Consider the following 22,807-nt stretch of genomic DNA (forward strand, 5'->3'; position numbering starts at 1 on the left):
AAATTTATTTCACAATGAGAATTAAGGAAAAAAATCTTGCCACCAAGGGGTGATGTTGAGAGCTGTAACTAATCTCAGAAAAGGAAAGAATTAGGACTCCATTTGGGTGGCTCTTTTGTCACCTGACACTACTGACTAATCTCAGTTGCTCCTGCAAAAAATATTTTTCCCTTTTAACTAGTAAAAGTTTTAATGGTATGTGTACTCAAGGGGATGTTTATGTGGACTGTGTAAGTGCCTGTTTGTGTGTGTGTGCACATGTGCGTGATGTGAAAAGTAGGGTAGGGAAATGCAAGAATTTTAGTTACATTAAATGGTGGCGTATGTGCTGAGAATCTCATTTCCAATACCACTTCTGAAAACACACATACACACACAGACACATACGCATACACACCCCTCACATCAAAAACAAACAAACCCTCTTTTTTCTGTGATGATCCGGAAAATTGAATTCAAGATAATCACAAATTTTCATTACATCACAAGAATCAAGCCTTCCGCATCCCCAAGCCATAGGCAACATAGTCTATGGAACTACAGGTCAGTAGCTAAACTAATCCAGGCTTCAAGATTCTGACTGGATTCATGTAGTTAAACATCCTCACCTAAACATCCCCTTGAGTACAAACATCTATTAAAACTTTTACTCATTAAAAGAAAAAAATATTTTTTGCAAGGATAATCGAGATTAGCAGTGTCAGACAATAAAAGAGCCACTTAAACTGAGCCTAATTCTTTGCTCTTCTGAGACTGATTACAGCTCACATCAACTGTACTACTTAAAATCAAAAGTTGGAACTTGTGTTAATTTAATAAGCTCATATAGTTTCCTTATGGATTGGGAAATATTTGGGTATATATAATTTATTAATATTCATCCATGTTACATGAAAATGGCATACACAGGAGGACAGCTCACTTCCAAAAGTTATTTTTAACAAGGTGGTTAACAGTCCTAAAGGAACTGAACTCAGATGTTTTTATTTGAATTAGCATGACATACATATTATTGTTATTTGGGCTTTTGTTTTTCTTCTGGGATGTATTAAAATGCTCGAGATAAAATGTATATGTCAATTCCTGTGTTCTTATTCACACTCAAAACTGGAAAACCAATTGATTAGGGAAGTGCTTCGCCTCGTCACATTCAAAAGGAAGAGACACTCCAAAAACCCTCATAAAATAATAAATCTGCTGCAAATCTTTTCTATTTACTCTCTTCCATCAGCAGTTTTGAGAAAGCTTTCCACTGTCTTTTCCATTTGATTTCAGTACAAGAAGCCAAAAAATGCTGCCTGGGGAGAAATCACAGCAATAAATTCAGAAACTTCTATTTATCTCATAAAGAAAACACACAACACACACATATACAACATACAAAGAGGTAAACAAGAGAAGAGAGCATTTTCCCCTAGAGACAGTCATATTCACCACTGGGGGGTAAACCTGAAAATTTACGTTTTCGATGCATATTCTTTTTTATTGTATCTGGCTCATCCAGTGAAGCACACAGTAAGCCATCTTTCCAGATTGTATAAGTGAAAGAGTGATCGTTTGCTGACCTGTTTAAATTCTGGAATTCCTCAAGAGATGCTAGAAACTCTGAAAGTTTCAGATGCTCTTAAGTCTTGTAAATGTTATGTTGGCTCGTCTTTATCTTTATGTTGAATCACTGCCCAGGGCACACTGGCAGCTGCAGTGCTGGAAGAACTTAGATGATGCCCAGGTATCCATGGATCATGCAGACATCTGAGCACAGGCAGCCAGGATTATGCCTGCATGTTGCCCCACAATTTGGGCACAAGGCCACTGATCCTTTTTTAAAAGTGGAACAAAATATGTTTGTCTCTTGTCACTTGGGGTTTTGCTTCTACCAAATGCCTGGACTGGCCAGCAAATGTTTGCTACGCGACGAAATCTTGAACTCTGAGAAGGTATGCTTCCCACCCATTCCAGCCTAACTGTTTAGTGTAACAAAGGGCTTTTATTCACTAGAAGAAAGGAGATCAGGACACTCTGAGCAGCATCCCCTGAAAGGTATCTTGGTCAGTCCTTCTCCGTGTCTGGGCATTCACATGAGAACATTCTTAACCTAGAGTTTAACAAGCTTATTAAGCCCGCTGAACACCACAGTTGTACTAAAAGCACAAATAGAGGAAGATAAGAACTATAGTAATCTAATGAATGGAGACTGAGTTTCAAACCCAAGTACAAGTAATTGTTAACTGTGGAATCTGAGACAAAGCATGATCTCTCAAAATACAATTTCCTTCTCTGGGAAACAGGGGAAATAGTACTTGCCTTATTGATGTTATTCAGCTGAAGACAAATATTATTTAAAATTGGGTAACATAAGGCCCAAGACTGTAGCCATTAAAGAGATGGTATAACCTGTTGTTTTAGACATAGTGAGTACTCAGTAAATATTTGCTAACTTACATGGGAAGATGGATGTGGTGTAAAGCCTAAATTTAAGACCCTATATTATATGCTGCCTTGACATCTGGTAAATATGAGAGGGCTTCGAATGGCCTAATGACAAGTACCCCTTCCCAATCTGCCCTGTGGATAAGGTTCCCTAGCCAAACAAGCCTCCTTACCATGAGGACAAGGTACAGTTCCTGCTTATCTCTGAGTGGCAGTTTTCAGCTCTTTGCCAGCCCTTTGAATTATTCAAACAAGCTAGTCACATCCTCCCATGGAGGTCAGCAGTCACCTCACCCTCTTGATACTAGAAAGCCTGCCTCCCAAGGCACCTGCTTATTCACTGTTCCCGAATGCAAGTCCTTGTGACCCTGCGTGGTGTGTGGTGTCCTCTTCCCCAGACTGTGAGTATACGTGATTAATAAATTGCTGTCTGTCTCCTCTATCCAGAGTCTGGTGTTGTGTATTACCACGACCATCCCTACAACCATAGGGTGAGAATCCCTCCCTCACTAATGGAGTGGGTAGGAGGTGATTAAAACAATGAGTGAATAAAAGAAAGTTAGCAAATGGGGGCAGGCAGTAGGAGAAAGCAAATAATGGGAGACAGAATAAAGAGTTAGCCTCACAGGTGGAGTGGTATTATGTGGCTAGCCAAAGTTGCCTCAAAAGTTACCTCTTACTGAACACTTGGTGTATTCAAATGAAAATGGAAAGAAACTTAATGATATTTGTCAATATAAGTCTGTATATGGACTGCTGGCAACATTTATTCAAATGCACATTGGAAAACTGGCAATTTTGTTTCTTCATAGATGAAAAGAGAGAAATATAAGTAAGATCTTGCATGTGTTTATTTTGAGACATATTTCATAATATCGGAAATATAACTGGTGTCCTTTGGTGTATCAGTGTGGGTTGGGGAATGTGGGCAGAAAGCCTGGTTCTCATGAAGAAATCTCACTTCTCTAGAGGCTGACATTTAGCGATTTTGTATTAGTTATGCCTTCTTTGAGTTGCTCTGAGGACAGAAAGGCTTCATAGATACAAACTTAATTAAATGTGAAGCCTTGGTGCTGGATTTGAGATGAAGAGGTGGGGAGAGCTCACACCGCCATGTTCTTCAGCAAATCAGTATGGTTAAATAAATAGGAAAGTCATGATAAATCCCCTGCTAAAGTTCACGCGCTATTTTAAGAAGGTGCTGCATGTAATTTAAATACTTATGAAACAGCCCTTTGTTTCTCTACAGGCAATAATCAGGACAAGAGCAACTGAATTTTCTTTACTCTGATTTCCTAAGAACCTGAATTAAACAAAGTAAATAACCTTTTTGCCTTATAAAACTTTAGTTTATTGCATTAATAAAAATAACTGTACTGTGAGTCAAAAAGCCTTGCATTTGTATCCCTAATCTGCCATCATCCTGGCTTATGACCATGGGCAAGTAGCAATCTCCTTCATATAACTGGAGAAAAATGCAATTTATGGAAAGTCTCTGAATCCCCCTTAATTCAAGTATGCAATCGCATCTCTATAATAAATTATTTTTCTATTTTAGATCATATGTGTTTCTATGTATTTATTCATCAACATCACCCAAAACATCTGACACTCAATAAATATTACTTTTTTCCCCTCTCTCCATTAATTCCATCTTTTAAGGATTCTAATAAGAAAAAATATTGAGGTGTCCTAGTTCCGAAGGATCATTCTACCCTTCCATACAAAGCCCTTTCTCATACTCTAAACTTTCCCAGGATATGGGATTTTCATCCTCATTTCATGAGGTCAGAGATACTATTTCTGTAAACTGGGAATTTCATTAAAATTGATCTGGGCTGTAGAGTGACAGTGTTGGATGTAGGTCTGATCTTTTACCTGTTTATACGCTGTGAGTAAAGTTTTAAGGAAAGCATCCCTCAGTCTCATTCCACTGCTTTTTGATTGTTGATATATTACAATTTTTTAGTTGAAATATTGAATGAGCCCAATAGAAAACAAGCCCTTATGGGGGGGAAACAAGATGTTAGCGAGTGAGTTTTTATTATTAACAGCAGTCCTGTGTGTGTGTTTCTTGGGATGGGGCTAAGTATAGTTTTGAAATAAAAGAAGAAATAGAGAAAGTAGGATGGAAAGGCATCAAAAGTAACACCAATCACAATGCTGTTTTGCAGAAGAAGAGCTCTGGCTTTGAATCTTTTTTGGATAGAAAGGCATCAAAAGTAACACCAATCACAATGCTGTTTTGCAGAAGAAGAGCTCTGGCTTTGAATCTTTTTTGGATAATTTATTTCTATCTATTCTCCAGTGATTATATGAACACTATCAGCATTCTCTATATCTCTCTCTGACTTCTCCAACATTAGTACCTTGTCCCTACTAAAACATTGGGCAGCATACAATCCAGTGCTTATTTTTCATGAATGTGGATGAAGGCAGGTTAAAAGAAAAATGAAGCAGCAACAAGAACAAAATGAACAGCCCGCCTCGCTGCTGCCCAGCTTAGAACCAGTTAGTAGTCTGTTGGAAATAGTTCTTCAACTTGATTTTGTCTGTTTTTAAACTTGTTCATTTATGTGAAAGTTCCAGATATGGTCTCTTTTTTCTTCTTCTGTGTTACAGACTTTAGAGAAACCAGAAATTAGCAAGAATCTGACATAAGTGACCCTAACATAAGTTTATGATACAGATGGAAGAGAACGTAAGGGAAAATTCAAGTTTTGTTGGGAAAACCAGGAATGGAGATAATCCTCGTTGGATCTTTATTTTGTTATTGAACAAAAAGAAAAGAAAATTTCTTTGGGAATAGAATTTTTTTTAATTCACCAAACTTTCTTGAATTTAAGTACAACTATAGTGGAACACAGATTTCATATTCTTTGGGACCATCGTGCTGGGAATGGTAGAGTGGATGCTATTATTATTTGAAGCCAAATTCGGTGTTTAATAAAAATCATTTTGTGCCAGCCCCGGGGCCAAGTGGTTAAGTTCTCGTGCTCTGCTTCAGTGGCCCAGGGTTTCGCTGGTTCAGATCCTGGGTGCAGACATGGCACAGCTCCTTAGACCATGCTGAGGCAGCGTCCCACATGACACAACTAGAAGGACCCACAACTAAAATATACAACTATGTACTGGGGTGATTTGGGGAGAACAAAAAAAGAAGATTGGCAACAGTTGTTAGCTCAGGTGCCAATCTTTAAAAATAAATCATTTTGTTTAATTGGGTGATACACATGTCATTGTTTCCATTTTTCGAAAGGCAACTGATGCTCCTACATGATAAATTACATCTCCAAAATCCCCAGATCTTGGGATTCCAGAGCGTATGCTCATCCTCCTACCCCACTAATGCCCCAGTGTAAGACACTGAAAGTCATTGTTTTCATCTCTATCCAGCCCTGGTCAAGGCATTCAACAATGATTTGTTCACTTCTAAAAGTAGATTTTCATGAGCATTTGCAAAGGGATTAAGTACATTTCTTCCAATGCAATATGACTGTAAGAAGAGCAAGAGGTTAATCTATTTTCCCATTGAGTTGGATTCTTTCCTAAATGGAGGTTGAGTATTTGAGAATCTGAAGATTAATATCTGGGTGGGCTTCTGAAAAAGACTGAAGTAAGAATAGTTATGTGGTTGATGGCCTCATTCTTGCCTACGCTTGTGCTTAAGCATCTCCACTTTCAAGATGCTCTTATGCAGTACTTCCTTAGAAAAATTTCTATCCCTGCTAAACTTCTATTGATTGAAATCACTTCTTAAATTCTGCATTGAAATGGATGCATTATGCTTTACTGAGCAAAATGGAGGGTATAAAAATAAGTGGTATTAGGGCTTTGCCTTCAAAGAATTATAGTCTAGAGGAAGAGTTGTCCTGTATGCAAACATTAAACAATTTCCTAGGGATTCTGTTTCATATCATTCACATTCTTATGCTTTCTCCCCAAAGTAAAATGTAATCAATCTCATAAATAAATTATTATAATGAATCAACTCTCCTTTGCAAGCTAACAATTGATTTTTAATAAGAATTCCATGGAGACATTAAAACCCAAATGAATAACTCCAAACGAAGGAATTTCAGGAGGTCTAGCCCATTGGTTATGGAGATTAACAGTATAGTATTCCTCAAGTGACATCCACCTATTTTTGTCTACATATGTGACTAATTCTGGTATGTAATATGTTGTTCTCACTTGCAATCAACTACATTTTGATCCAGAAAACTTGACCCACTTCTTGGGTGAGACAGTGGCATTATTTTTAATATTCACCTTTTACATATAACTAAGTGTGTTTGGTATCTTTACAAGGCAGTATTTCAGGAGAAAAGCAGTCCTTATGTGGTCTGAATAATGTCAGACTTTTCACATTATTAGTATGCAGGCCTTGGGTTAGGGAACAAGGTTGCCAGCAGACTTGAAGATGTGTTTAGAATACATGCAGTGTTAAGAGCCCTTTCGATGATTCACAGCAGTTACAGTTTTTGCTTTTATTAAGCCAGAGCAATTGAAGAGGAAAGATGCTTTGCTTTTTCTTTAGGGAGGAGAGGGTGAGGGGAGCCCTAATACCTTAACCCAAAACCCAAATATTGAGTATATGTAAATTTGCCCTTTTACAATATGAACCAAATTGTTCATCTCCACACAAAGAGAGGAAAAAGGGACTCCCAAGGTCACGTTTCCTGAATGCTTTATTGTACAATGACAATTCAATGACCTTTCTGAAATAGAGATATATTAAGATCAACCTGATTTGTTTACTTACTGGTAATGTTATCATAGTCACATATACAAATCAATAATATGAAAAGAAAAAGAATAAAAATTTAGAGACCAAATCAGCTATTTAAAATAAACTATTATCTCCATTTTAGTGAATTTTATGTGACTATATAAATAATCTGGTTTTCCCTTCAATCCTCCTTAGACATTGGTGATTTAAGTCTGATCATCTTCTGAAGGCAAAATAATAAGACGAGGAAGACAAATGGCCACTTTTGAAAGCTAGTAATTTGGGGAGGACTTCAAAAATATTTGGGACAGGGAATATGTTGTATACACAAGGACATGTGAATATTGCTGGCAATATTTTGGTAAAATTATTATATTTATAAATATTATAAACTATAAAATATTTAGTTTATAAATATTATAAACTAAATTAAGAGTACTTCTCAAGTTTTGAACTTAGAGTTGAACTATAATTATGAGGAAATATCAGGGTAAATATTTTTGTAATTACTCTAATAAAACATTCAGACACAAGAACGTTTGTGGCACAAACATAGCTTTTAATTATTAAAATTTAACATTTTCATCTAGTGAGGTTTCAAGAATGTTTACCTTTTGGGAAGGTGTCTAGGAATCCCTTCGGTTCAGAAATCACTCAAAAGTCTGCTGCAAAGAGAGAGCTTCTCCTGCAAATGTGTGATGTCAGAATTTTGTCCTTGATTGTAAGAGCAATAATGTCCATTTTGGAACATTTATGTATAGATATAATTAAATATACATTTTCCTCAACTAAAGACAGCCACTATTAAGAGTTTAATTTTACATTTTAAAGTCTTTGAACACAGTTAAAAGCATACATTAATGTATTTTTTTCATTTGAATGTAAGTAATATATTTCCTTATAAATCAGGGTTTTAATACAAAGAGATCTCTAGTTTACGTTTTCCTTAGAAGACTCAAGAATAAATAGTCAGCCATCTTGGTTTAGACTCAAGCAGCATCCTTTATTCTGATCACTATGAGTGGAGAGGAGGTCATTACCATTCCTGAATTTTTTAATGAGCAAAGCTGAAAGATTTGGCAAAATATAAGAAAGAAACTGGGGATAAATCCAAAAGCATATCATAATAATATGCATCCCTATAGTAAGAGGGCAATTTTGGTTTGCTGTTCAGCTCTCAGAGACTAGTTTAGAAACCATCCAAGTCACTAAAATATAAACAATCTCGTTCTGTTCTTTTCGTAAATGAAACATGCATTTCAGTCGGTGCATCTGCCGTGTACTCTCAAACAACCCATATAAATGAAAATATCATTCTTAATGTTAACAATCTGCCTCCCAATAGTCAATAGCAATAATAGCAACCATTTTAGTACTTGCTACTCAAGTACTAAATCAGGCACTCACTATGTATTTGAAATGTATTATCTCATTTAAAATTTAATCTCAAAACAACATCATGAAGGTGGATATTTATTCCTATTTTATGGAACATGGAGGCTCAGAAAGCTTGAGTCCTTTGTCTAAGGTCATACAGCCATTAGATAGAAGGAATTGTGATGATTCAAACTCAGATCTATCTGATATCAACATCTGTACTTGCTTCTTTAAAGCATAACTCTGGTGCATGACAGTCCTGAAGTGTCAACACAGTAGGCAAGCTCTCTGCATGATGAGATGAGACTTCTGCCCAAAAATTCAGAATCAATATGCCTTCCCAAAATCCCACTTCCCTAGCAGGATCTCTTCTGTTTTTTCTTAACTTTTGATTCTCAAAAACCTCTAATTTTAACATGAATTACTGTAGAACATGAAAAATCCTAACAAGCTACTCTTAAGTTTATGGAGGAGCAGAGTATTGCAATTGGTAGCAAGCTGGAAGCTGGTCCCCATGAAATGGAAGCAGTAAAGGGGCATTAAAGGACATGTGAGATTAACAACAGTGCAATATCATGTCACACCTATTAGAATGGTCCAAATCCTGAACACTGGCAACACGAAATGCTGGCAAGGATGTAGAGCAACAGGAATTCTCATTCATTGTTGGTAGGAATACAAAATGGTACAGCCCCTTTGGAGGACCCACTCCTTGGTATTTACCCAAAGGAGCTGAACACTTCTGTCCACATAACAACCTGCACATGGATGATCACAGCAGATTTATTCTATAATTGCCAAAACTTGGAATCAACCAACGTATCCTTCAGTAGGTAGGTGAATGGGTAATAAATTGTGGTCTATCAAGATTATTAAATATTATTCAGCTCTAAAAAGAAATGAGCTATCAAGCCATGAAAAGACATGGAGGAACCTTAAATATATATTATTAAGTGAAAGAAGCCAATCTGAAAAGGCTACATACTTTATGATTCCAACTATATGACATTCTGGAAAAGGCAAAACTATGAAAACAGTAAAAAGATCAGTTGTTGCCAGGGTTCGGGATGGGGGAAAAGAAAAAAATGCACATGAGTGCCAGAAAGAAGGAGGATATTAGAAATGCACTTGTTCACTTTGCCTTGGCTTAGTCATGTGGACGTATGTGTCTGTAGAGAGATGAAGCCAAATTAGGCTATGAGCATTATTTAGCTAGACAAAATTCACCCAGTCATAAAATAAATGATTATTTATTTTGACTTGAGAATTTTCCAGGAGGCCATTTGGAGGAATCTCATTTATTGGCTAATCATTCCATCATGGCTTTCCTACTTTGCCCGGATGAGTACAACCTGATGCACTGGGACTGATGTGCAACCCTGAAAACAGAGCCAGTAATAAGAAGCACCCCATGAGATCCTTTTATGGGCTGCTCGTGCTACAAAGGCACCAGCAGAGGTTGATTTTTTTCTGCATTCTGAAGTTAACATCTTTCTTTTCCTGCTGTCACATTTTTGTCAGTCTTGCCTTACAATTCTCTGTATCTGCCAACATTTGGCTGCATCAAATAAATTTATTGTTCTCCCTGCTATTCCTTTGCTTCTCTACTTCCTTGATATTTTCAGACAAAAATGTTGTTTTATTTTTTCCTCAAAAAAAAATGGGTATTAATGGGTTTCTCCTCTGTTGATTATAAAGATAGGTGCCGTACATTTTACCTTCAATCTTGAATGTTACAGACATCAACGATTTTAAAAGTTAGTCTCACATAAAATCTTTTATCTGTTTCTTTCTCTGAGTAGTGTTGATAGCATGTATGTAGAACATGAAAAATCTATTTATCTGTCTTTCAATCTATCATCTATCTGTGATGGTTAATTTTATTTGTCGACTTCACTGGTCTAAGGGATGTCCAGATATCTGGTAACACATTTTTCCAGGGCTGCGTCTGTGAGAATGTTTTTGAAAAAGATTAGCGCCAGTGGCCCCCTTACACCAGTGGCCATTGGTTCTCAGGTCTTCAGATTTGGACCGAATTATATCACTGGCTTTCCTCATTCTCCAGCTTTCAGAAAGCAGTTGTGGGACTTCTCAGCTTCCATAATTATGCGAACCAATTCTTACAATAAATCTCATTTTCCATATCTGCATATATCCTGTTGGTTCTGTTTCTCTGGAGAACCATGACTAATACACTATCTACCCATTTATCTATTTTCCTACAAACACATATTATTTTACATATATGTAAATATATGTATATAGTATATATGTATATATAATATATGTTATAATAACTACCTTGGAAATTGAATATAAAAGTTCAGTGAGATTTTGTATGCGAAGCCCAAATGAGATATTAGGCAGCGATTTTTATTGAAGCACACATTATTTAATCCTGGTATATCTATTCTAGAAAAGATGTATGAAAGCTTAAAGGAAAAAACAAACAACATCGAAAACAAAAACATAATTTGAAGCAAAGATTTGCTGTTATTATTGCTGTTTTGGGTGGTTGTTACTGTTTCATACTTAGTCTCCATTAAAATAGCCTAAGTGGGTATTGTTAGGAGGGGTTTTCCATAACCAATAGGATATATAGAGATATATAGGTATATATCTCCTATGGCACAGACTTACAGAAAAGAAGGTGGGAGGGGATGCACATCTAAAGGGAAAAATGACCACTTTGGTTTTAGGAATCACCGATTTAATAGGGAAATCATGCAGACAAATAATTACCGTACCACGTGATGATTTATGTGCTGTGGTGACACAGAAGAGCAGGTGACTAACTCTGTTTAAACCAAGTGAAATAAGGTTCCTCAAATTAAGACATGCCACTGCATGAACACCAAGAAAGGCATGTCAAATTTAATGCATTGATGAATGCACTGTGATTAAATCTATCCTACAGCCTAAATGTCCCTCATATTATGCATATTATGTGTTAAGAAGTCATAAAGACTTGCTCTATACACAAGTTAAAGTCAAATTCATTCTTTTCTTCTAGTACTTGTATACTTTCATTCTTTACGTTCAATTCTTTAACTCATTTGGACTTGAACTTTATCTTTGCATATGGTATGGGCAAAGAATATTTTTACTGCAGTGCTGTTTGTAATTACAGAATATCGGTAACTTTCTAAATGTTCAAAATAGCAGATTGGGTGAATCAACTGTGGTGTATAGGCACTATAAACACTGCAGCTATAAAGATAATGAAGGTCTCTCTGAATTGATATGGAGTAGTGTCTAAAAGATACTAATTTAGAAATCAAACTTCAAGAATTTTGAAGAGAATATTCTTGAAGCAAACGACAAGAATATAAGTATATACACACACCCACATACATGTATATGCCTGAGCTGAATGAAATTCAGAATCAGAGACTGTTCCACCTGAGAGGTAAAACTCATTAAGCATTTTTTTCTCTATTGAAGTAAGTGAAACACAATGGTCGGACTCCAATGTAACAGTTTAAGTCACAAGTTAAGACCTTCCACAACCCAACATTGGCTAGTTTGGAATGAGCAGGGAAAGAGCCAGCATGAGTCCCACTGAAGTGAGTATTAACTACAGTCTCTTTATTGTGCTAAAGTTCCAGATGAATATGCTCTGCCCTACAGTACCTGCTGGTGGCTGCCTTACCCCACGAACTATCTCATCAAACCACTTTTGTCAGAGAATAAATCAGGTAGGCAATTCTAAAAAGGCAGGTGAGAATGATTACTACAAGCTGCTCTCCTCCAAACCACAAGAAACAGAATCCCCATCACAAACAATGTTCTTCTCTAGCAAGTCATTTATTATTCTGCGCATTGTGTCCACTTATAAGATTTTGCATCTTATTTGAATTCAGAGATAAAATTGGAAATTATAGAACTGTGGGAGTTGCTGAACACAGCTTTCAATTTAAAAGGAAGGTATATTGATTACTCCCTTGATGCACGTAGAAAATTATTCAGAGTACATCATAAATTAGTTTTTAAAAAACTCTCAACAATACTCAACATAATGCAATTCACAAAACAAAGGTAGACCTTGTCACATTTTTTACTGTGTAGTAAAGGGAGGGCAAATAAATGAAGCCTCACAAAAGATTAAGAGATAATATTAATTCATTCACCGTGAGTGTGATCACCGTGATTTCTCAGAACTTCATTCATTCGAACATGTTTACATTGTCTTTCTTACTGACTGTATATTTTCAAATCCAAAACTAAATCAATAAGAACACAAAATCGATGTATTGATTTTAAGACATCCAGATGCATAGAACTCATTCAATATATAGAGCATGAAGTTAGGTCAATAATATATTACAAGTGTTTGTGCATGTACACAGGTATATATGTATATGAGAGAGGGGAGAGAGAGAGAAATGTGTTTCCCATGTTCTTTCTTCCTCTTTCCTCAGATGATACAAAGCATAGGGAAGAATGAAAGCCCAAGTATAATTACAGAAGTATACGTCTGTCCTCCACGCCACATAATCCCGTAAACATACAGTTTCATGACTGGGATTCCAGCTCCTTCCCTATTCAACCCGGTTTACAGACCACAATTCTCCAGTCTATAGGACAGAGCCTTTTTCACAATTCATCTCTCATAATTCATGGTAGGTTGCATGGTTTCTGCCATGCCTGCCCTGCTTCTGCCCTTCAGAACACAAAATTTTGAGATTTATTTACTTTTTAATGAATATATAGTAACCTATTATCAACTCAAGATTTGAGCAGACTTTAAGCACAGCTACCTAAATTTTCTGATCCCCATATGAGCCCATAAATTATAGTGTAAATACTACAGTCCTGGATTTTTAGCATGGTAGTGTGGGACTATAAAATGACTATGCAAACTGAAACTGTGAACAATGACCTTTACAAATTTTTTTTTCTCCAGACATCAAAAACTCTCTTAATGTTTGGTTGTGAATGATGGTAAACAAACAAACAAAAAAAACAGTAAAACTAATGTTTACTTAGCACATTGTAATTTTAAAAATTAGAAACATTGAGAATTTGTGTAATTTCTTTTTAAAAAGAAAGAAACTATCAAGGATAGTTTGAACAGTGTTTGTCTTCTTGTTATATAATCATAGTATAGATCAAACATCTTTTCTATGACCTGGTAAATTGTCCTGTTCCTTTCTAAGTTGGGATCAATTTCTAACATTTTATCCTTTGTTTATTCAGTGTTGTGAGCTATCTCCAGAAGATCTTGTACTATAAACATTTTTTTGCCCATGTTGCTTCCTCTAGGATATCTTTAACATTCTCACGACAACTATGTCCCTCATTTGTGTCAATAAGTCTGCCTTCACTAGATTCCTCTGGCCATCTCTAGAATAGTGGCAGTATGAATATTTCCACAGTCAGCATTTCTTCTCTAAATCCACTTAAGTTCTATTTGAATTTCACTTTCAGCGTTACTTTTTATTTCTTTGTTGCACTTTTGTCTTTGTCAGCCGATACTCCTTTTCAATGACCCATTTTTGTAAAATTTCATGTGAGTTTATCACTGGGAGACAAGGAGGCAACACAACTACACATATTGCTGTCTGTGTGGGAATCGAATAACAAACAAATGTGCAGTAAATACTATTGGCAGACTTTGAAAGAAGTGATGTGATTAGTCACTGATCACTATATGTATCTGTTATTCACATAATGAAGAGATAGCAGTGAAGTTTGTGCTTTATGCAATGACTCACAGTTAATATGCCTTGGTAACTGAACTTTGCACCACACTGTTAAGAGACTGGTAGTATTTCACTAAACTGTGGCAACTGAAATTCATGCATATTAAAAGGTGCAAAGCAAGGACTACCCATATATATTTATATATCAATATGCAAGTATTTATGCATGCAAGATTTCTTTAAATGTGACAAACCTTGCTCAAAAATAATTGAAGGCAGATGGTCCCCAAAATTAGTTTTGATCTTTAAGATTCCTTATCCACGCCTCTTGAAAATTGTTGTAACAGATGTGATGAGACAGCAATCTGGAACTTCAAAGCATAAAACAGAAACCACCTTTCCTGGCCAACTGTTCCCCAGCCACTGTCAACATCAAATATAGATGTTCTGTGCAAGCTAGGGCAAAGGTATCTTTTCTCCTGTAAATAAATAGGTGTCAGTGGCCTTTAAATCTGCAAAATTCCATTTGACTTCCTAAGTTTAAACAAAAATGGAGTTAATGATCATTAATGCACATACTACAACTAACTGTCATTAAAATAATAAAGTACCACTATATGGCATTAAACTTTATGTTCTTACAACAGCAAAACACAACAGGATGATTGCCTGCTTTTCAGTAACTTCAAAGCTCTCTCTAATTAATCATCAGAACAACTACAGAATATTGGGGAAACCTCAGAGATAGGCTCTGAGATACCACTAACTCAGCAGTAAGAGGGCCTCAGCTCATGGATGCATGGTTTTCCAACAGCATTGAAAAGTGTTGCTGCTTGTTCATCTTCTTTTCATCTTTGTCTTCTTCCCTTTGATATCATGAAAGCATCTCTGAATCAGTGTGATTATCTATTAGCTGAGCATCAAGGATATATGCTGATGAAAAGATCCTCTGTGTCAGATAGTAGTAGCATGGGCTACTCTAGGAAAGGTGTGCCTTAGCTAGGAGTTTGGGAGGAATTGAAAGGTTAGAAATAGGTCTGAGAACTACCCAGATCCTGCTAGGGAATCATTATAAGAGAGAATGATAGATAAAGAACATTGCTACCATAAGATCAGTTCATACAAAGTCTGAGGATAGAGATACAAAATGAATAGAGCTTCGAAAGTCAATAGAGGTGGTCTAATGGAGATGGCAAATGGCAGTTTCATCAGGTTAGATAACAGTGGTTCTTTACCACAAGTGGATTCGAAATGGGAGATGAGTTTAACACCGGTAATATCCAGCAATGAGATTCAGAAACAATAATCAAAGAATGCCATTAAAAACTACCTAGGAAATGGAGAGCAACAAAGTCACCCCAGAGAGAGACAAAAAAATGGGTTGTGCTTGAGAACAAGGGACACATCGTTCCCCACTTCCTAAAGCTGTGAATTAATCTTAAATTTGAGTGTGGAGAGAAATCCACCAAGGAAAATAGGCTACATCTGGAGTGGGCATTATGAGCAAATGGTAATAGCTGTCTAGTTTGCTGTAATGAAAACTGTGAGGCTGCACCCGCATTAGTGGAAAATTGAACTGTGGTAGATTTAGAAAGAAATTACACTCAGACTGATTGAGAATCTTCATCATAGGCATGAGAAGCATGAGTTGCAGCACATGTAGAGTATACTTTTCAATTCTGAGCTGACCCTGTAGTGGGGATTGGAAGGAAGGCTTAACTCTTAAAGTCAGCCAGTTACGGGGGAAGAAGTCAGACAAGTTTTATAATGAATATTACTCAAGGTTCTCACTCTCAGACAATTTTTCCTCTGCCTTTGTTTTCCAGTGGGGCATTATAACTATAACTATCTTAGCTATAAGTGGAGGACTTCAGAAACACTTATGTCTGTGGTAAGTTAGAAACCATTGCTAGGGTATGCCAAGATTACAGAAAAACCAGCACTTGTGTACAGAAAAACCAGCACTTGTGTATAAGAAAACCCTATTTGCATTTCTCTCTAGACTTAGAACAACAGCGTGCCGGTGCCTTGAGTGTGTTTAATTATTTATATGAAAGTTATTAGTATGTGGTTAGTGAGTCCTTATTGAAAGTTATACATGTCAGCAACCTGCAGTGAAGCTGTGTAAGACAATGTTCTTGCTAAATTATTAAGATATAAAATGAATAATGAAGGGCATTTTAGTGGAAACTTACCTGAAAAAAAAAAAAAGCTGCTCAAGGTAGGGAAAGAAATGTGAGAGAGTAGGGATAATAAGTCATTTTGTCCCTTAGGGGAAAGTAAAGCAATCTTTCTCATAAATTAGTGGATGATGGATATATTCGTAGTAAATGGCATAATAAGCAGCAATATTTAGATTTAATGCAGCCTAGGACTTTTAAGAATGGTGTTGTTGAGGGCACCGATATTCTTCCTCAAAGAACCCTAGTGTGTTACTGGATCGTGGTGTTGTTTGGCCTGTCTACTATACCCATAAATCTCACCTTTATTCAAATGTATCTATTGACTTAGCCTTGCCCTATCCATAGGAAGGAAAAATATAGGCAGTTCTTCCCACAAAGATAAGGACAGAACCTTTTTTTATTGATTTTTCCTTGGACCTACTGTCCAGATTCTGCTGTACCTAGGTTCCTATCTTCTTATTTCTATGTAAATATGTGATTTTTAACCTTCATTATGTTGCATCTCCCTGCCTGGGTCTCTGACTCATGTTACTCTTCTCCTATTGTATTAGTTTGCAATTGTTGCTGTAATAAATTACTACAAATAAGGAGACTTTATTATGATCTTTCTGTTCTAGAGAGCAGAAGTTTAAAATGTTTTGGCAGGATGCGTTCCTTCTGGAGATGCTAGGGGAAAATCTGTTTACTTGAATTTTTCCAGCTTCAATATGCTTCCCATATTCCTTGGTTTGTGGCCCTGCCTCATTCTGGCCTCTGCATCTATTGTCATATATGCTTCTCTCCTTCTGTGTCCATTGTTATGTACCTTTCTCTCCCTCTGATTCCATAAGTACATCAACTTCTTTGATTCTGACCCTGACCCTTCTGCCTCCTTCTTATATGGACCCTTGTGATTACATGGAGCCCAAATTAATCTCCCCATCTCTAAATCGCTAATTTAGTCACAGCTTCAATACCTCTTCTGCTGCACAAGGTAACATATTCATAGATTCTGGGGATTAGGACACGAATGTCTTTGGGGAACATTTATTCGGCCTATCATACCTATGAATCTATTACATACTGTAAGTTAATATATCCTAGTCCACGTCTGAGACCTTGGTTGTCAAGGTATCTCTTATACCTCAGTTTCTTTCACTTAATATCTCATATTTCCCACACCTGAATTTGTCTTACCAGTTTGGATCCTCTCCACCAGCATTGTTTAATTTGGGGTCTTTAAATCCAATCCTTTGACGGGAAACATTTCCTTCTTTCCTGTGCTGAACTTTGAGTCTTACAGCCAGCCAGTCCATACTTAGATCCCAGCATCTTTCTCAGAGTGAAATGTAGAAATTTTCCATCAAGTAGCAGATTCTGAGCCCACAGTCCCTCCCTACTCTCCTCACTTGTGATTCTCCACAATCCTATGGAAAAAACGTGTCCTTGTCCCATAATCAAAATTTAGTCAAAACCTAGAGCCAGCCCACGTATGCTTTACTCCCGGTCACAACGTTTGCAGCCTGGACCTGATCCATGGCTCAAAGTCAGTCCAACACACTTTGGGTTGACATCTTAGATAAGCTGAATTATTAGATGCTTTAGTTGCAATGTGAACCAATCAGATTACCCAAATAAGTGGGAGAGGAGGAAAAAGAAAAGAAAAGAACTCTGCTTTATTTGAGTGGGTGTGTCCTTGCCTATAGTTCAATAGCTTCACGGGCACCAGAGTGAACACCTGGCAAATTTAAAGGTGTCCTGTAAGTGTTTTGTTTGCTATTGGTCCCTGTAGATTTCATATTAGCTTGTAATTATTAAGCTGACTACTTAGCTATGGATGTGGCTTCAGTCTGCCTCAATTTTATAAAATCCCCCTACAGATCTAATGTTCTGATTTACAACACTTGAATTTTCGTTTTAAATATTTGCCTCAAATGTCCATAAGAGTATTTCTAAACTGCAGTCCACAGACCCTGTATGAAAAAGGAATTATTTTCTCAGTTGTTTGTGAAATTTGGTGAAGTGTTTCTTCCGTGACAAAGGATATCTTGACTCCATGGAATGACATATCAAATTGAGGAAAAGTTTAGAAGAATGTCTGGAGTAGTCAGAAAAAAACACATTCAACACAAAAATTAGTTTTATATGATTTATTTTCATTAATCCACAAAAAATATATTCTGTAATGTTAAATACCATTAAAGAAAGACAGAGGTTTTGTGTATATTTAAGGGACATGTGAATTAAAGAAGCTGAGACACACGATTTTGTCTAGAATTTTGCCTCTCTTGGCATAAACTCAAATACAACTTTTCTCTATTTCTAGATGGATTTCTTAATTACATTTTTCTATTTAGTCTCAATCTTTTGTGGTTTCCATGTTAGGAGATATAGGCACAGATAGAAAACAATAAAAAAGGACACTGAAAATAAAAGTGAAAAAAAGAAGTATGGAAACAAAGTGGGAATTTGAAGTAGATGTGGATTTGAGGAAGGTGTAACAGCCATTGGCAGGAAGGGGAGCATTCCGGTATACTCAAAGGAGAGACTTGTTTTAAAAATGTAGAAAACTTTATTATAAAAGTGAGTAGTTTTCCCGGTGCCAAATCTAATTTATCTCAAATTCTTATGCTTCTGCTATCCTCTTCTGCCAGACTTCCTGGACTGCGTATGATTTAATATCTTCAGGTGGGGTTTAGATGATGAAAACTTTTGAAAATGTTGTTTACCTAAAATACTTTGAAGGCAAAAATTCAATTATTTAATTTTGTTCTATTCTCTAAATTGCTGTCTTCATTTTTTTTATGAATGTAGCAAATGAAAATTTGAGGAGAGAAAAATTGATTTACTGATGTTTTATTCTGTTCTCTTTTTGTACTGAAATAGGTATACAACAATTCAGATTCCTAGGATTTGTCCATTTTTCAGGGTTTAGATGTTGAGTATTATTTAAACAGATAATATTATGGGTATTAAGATTTTCATTTTGAAAAATCTCTCCACGAGTATTCAGGACACTTCTGACATTCTTAAATAGTATATTAATGAGAAAATCATGAACAATGGCTTTCTCCCCTGGACTCTTCATCCACTATGTTAGAGATGAAATCGTTATGGTTTATTCTGTCTCAGCAATGGGGTTCCTCTGTCGTCCTCCAGGACAAGAAGTCATCTAGACCCCAATCATTTTCTCTGTGGGAGCTAGCATTTTCCCACTCATCCACAGCTCTTTTCAACTCTTTTCTAAAAGTTATACATCTTGACAAGAAATTACAGTCCTATGACTTTACAGAGGAGCTATCTGAAATAATTAGCTTTTTCCTTAGAGAAACTCTCTTGAAAATTTTCCACAGATGTTACAGAAGATACAGACATTTTATATCACTCCTCCACTGGCATTTGTCTCTTTTCTCACTATAATTTCATTAACTCTCCACATGTTGCTGGAGTCTGATCGCTCATCAGTCAATAGCTGTTCATCACATACTTTGAATTTAAATATTTGTATTTAATTGCTTTCTGCAATTGAGAACAACCTTTGGTCATGAAACAGGGCAAGATAAAAAAATAATTGAAAATTATTCCTAGGTTCCAAGGTTTGGTTTACTAAGATATGATTTAAAAAGTGTCAGAGTTACATAAAGAAAACACAATTTACCATAATTCACTGATGCAAGACATCAATCAACAGGTACTTCCACAGCACCTACTCTTAGTTCTAGCAACTGATATTCATTTGAATTTTACGTTTGCTTCAGTCAAACTTATCTCTTTCTCCTTTAAAAATAATAATGTTTTATCCAAATTTAGATAGTATCTCATTCTGATCAACTCCCAATCTAATGGATATCATGGAACTGACAAACTATAATGATCCCAGTGTCTATAGTACTTACAATGATTGAGCTATTGCACTGTCAAAAGTAGTTCTATCACCTTGAAACAGAGTCAAAGCCACCATTCCACAACATAATGAGCCTTGGATAATGACATCTTCCTGTCTGAGTGGATTTGGATATCCGTACTCTATTCTTTCACTTGTTGATTCAGCAAATATATAACAAGTGCCAAATATTTGCCAGATATATTAGGCTTTAGTGGGTATAGATGAATTTGGGGGCCTCCTTTGCAACTCCATAAATTATTAATTTTGGGTACTAAATTTCATTTGCCTCAAACATCATTAGTTATTTAAACAGATTTCTTCTAAATTAATAAAGGGGCTGTACAATATGTGATTAAGAGTATGTGCTTTAAGTCCTATGGTCGAAGTTCAAATACCTCTGCTCCTTTCTAGCTGGGTGACCTTGGGCAAATTACTTAATGTCTCTCTGCCTCAGTTTTCTCAATGAAAAAATAAAATTTAAAAATTGGGATGTTATTAAAGAACATACTTCTGAAACATTGGTCAACACTCTTGGCACATGGTACACACACACACACACACGCACACACATATATGTATATATATATAAAGAAAGATATTGATAGAATGAAATAAATGCTTGATTGGGATAATTAATCGGATTCTTTAAACAGATGATAAGTGATTGAGAAAACACTTCTTTTGTGATACTGCCCTTACATCTTGGAACGTACTGTTTATGCCTTTGAAATTGGAATCCTAATAAGAAAGAACATGTGCTGAGATGTGGATCTACAAGCTCACTAAGTTTGGGAAATCTTAAGGTACCAGGTTTTACCTTAGCCGTGACTTGAAAGAGGTCAGACTAATTTACTGCTACAAGAACAGAGAGGCTATTGCATTCACTTCGTTGAAGCAAGGTTATTGTGTTTCTCAGTTCCTGATTCAGTTTACCACAATCATCTATGATCTAGTAGATATCACAGCATGGGTAGATATGAAGAGAGACATGAAATTGTCAGCAAACGTACAAGGAAATATAGCCTTGGGAATGCCCTTTTTGTTTTCCCAATATGAATAAAAATATTCTGCCTCCTTTAGAGCCATCAATGTTGACTCCACCTGATACCTCTTAGCAAGGTGTAAGGGTATTAAATGGATTGTTGATCCTATGTTATAGACCTAAGTGCTATTTTTATCATTACAGAGAGCTAGAGATATTTGAATTTGGTTGAACTGCTCCCTTGCTCTCAAGCTTCATGGTTATTTGTGTTTTCTACTCAGTCTTGTTGGTTTTATTGTTGTCACAGACAAAATAACAAAGAAATAAAAATTTGAATTAATGTACCTATGTTTCATGGTTATGAAATATAATTACCTATATACATAAGGAGGTATTTTGTTCATAGTGTGTGTGTGTGTGTAACTTTTACTTATGACTCTGTGGATGTTATTATATTGTTATTTTTTTCATATATGATTGAATTGGGTGGTGATATTACTCACAGTTTATAATTTACCTAAGCTTTACATGTATTTTCCTCAAACATTAAAGAGTATATTATACGTAGTAGTTCAAGTACCAAATATCTTTGCTGGAAAAGTTGATTATTCTACTTTAAATTGTGAGTTTCTTCATTCCATTAACTTTGATATAAAAAAATCACTTCATATAAGTTTCTATTTTTTAATTGTAATGTATTTTAGTGATTTACCAATTTATCTGTCAGTCTACACCCACATAATAGCATTATTCTGACCTATGGGATGCTTCCTTTAGCATAGTTTGGCTCCTTACGGGCTAAATGTACCCTTGTGTTACAGTCATTATGTCTGTTAATGACTCTACACTTGTTTTTCCAGGTAACGCATTGTTGAACAACTAAGCCAACAAGATGGAGAAATTGCTTATGCCTATTGTGTTTGGACTAGAATGAATGTGGTTAGAAGTCATTTTCCTCTGACCTCAATGAGTCTATGTCTTCTGGCCTGGGGTGAAATAAATTTGTGTTACCTCTAAAATGTGGTTTGCCCATACTTCATTCTATTGAACTCAGTATCAACATAGTCTAGCAAAATGACCAAAATAGGTCAAAATATAAATCAACATTTTCTATCCTACTATTATTTCCTTACTTTACCTATGCCAGTTTCATTTACCTAATTTTGAGTTGATATTTTAACTTGAAACCAAAAACATCAGAATAAAATTTATGGGTAGCAATAATCATCAATACCAGATTAAACATCCTTAAAATTAGAAGTGAAGAAATGTTGAGATTTGCTGAGGTCCCCTGTGGAAGCATTGCTGGAGCTTTATTTTTTTAAGTAATCTTTATTGCAAATGGCTTACATTATTTCTCACACAGTAGATAAGCAATTACTTCTTTTCTAATTTGATTTCCTTCAAGAGGTCTTTGCTCCACCATTTCACCTTCTTGGCTTTCCTCACCTTATATTGATGGAATAGTATATTTCCATTACCATTGCAGTCTTTTTTCATTCCCCTTAAAATTGAATTAAATTTAGTCTGCTATTCTAGACATGAAGTGTTGGCCCAACTGAGTTATTTAAGCTCAAAAAAGTATAGGGTTTT

The 22,807-nt window shown here is 35.9% G+C and overlaps 1 long non-coding RNA gene across 1 annotated transcript; it reads left to right on the forward strand.

Annotated features, from left to right (window-relative positions):
* Positions 1-2,696: 2,696 nt before the first annotated feature.
* LOC139045607 (uncharacterized) lies at positions 2,697-22,220 on the forward strand. Its single transcript, XR_011504304.1, has 3 exons — positions 2,697-2,831; positions 12,142-12,237; positions 22,075-22,220. It is a non-coding gene; the product is annotated as an uncharacterized lncRNA (long non-coding RNA).
* Positions 22,221-22,807: the final 587 nt, after the last annotated feature.

This window comes from Equus asinus, chromosome 6 (assembly GCF_041296235.1).
Source record: "Equus asinus isolate D_3611 breed Donkey chromosome 6, EquAss-T2T_v2, whole genome shotgun sequence".
Lineage (NCBI taxonomy): Eukaryota > Metazoa > Chordata > Mammalia > Perissodactyla > Equidae > Equus > Equus asinus.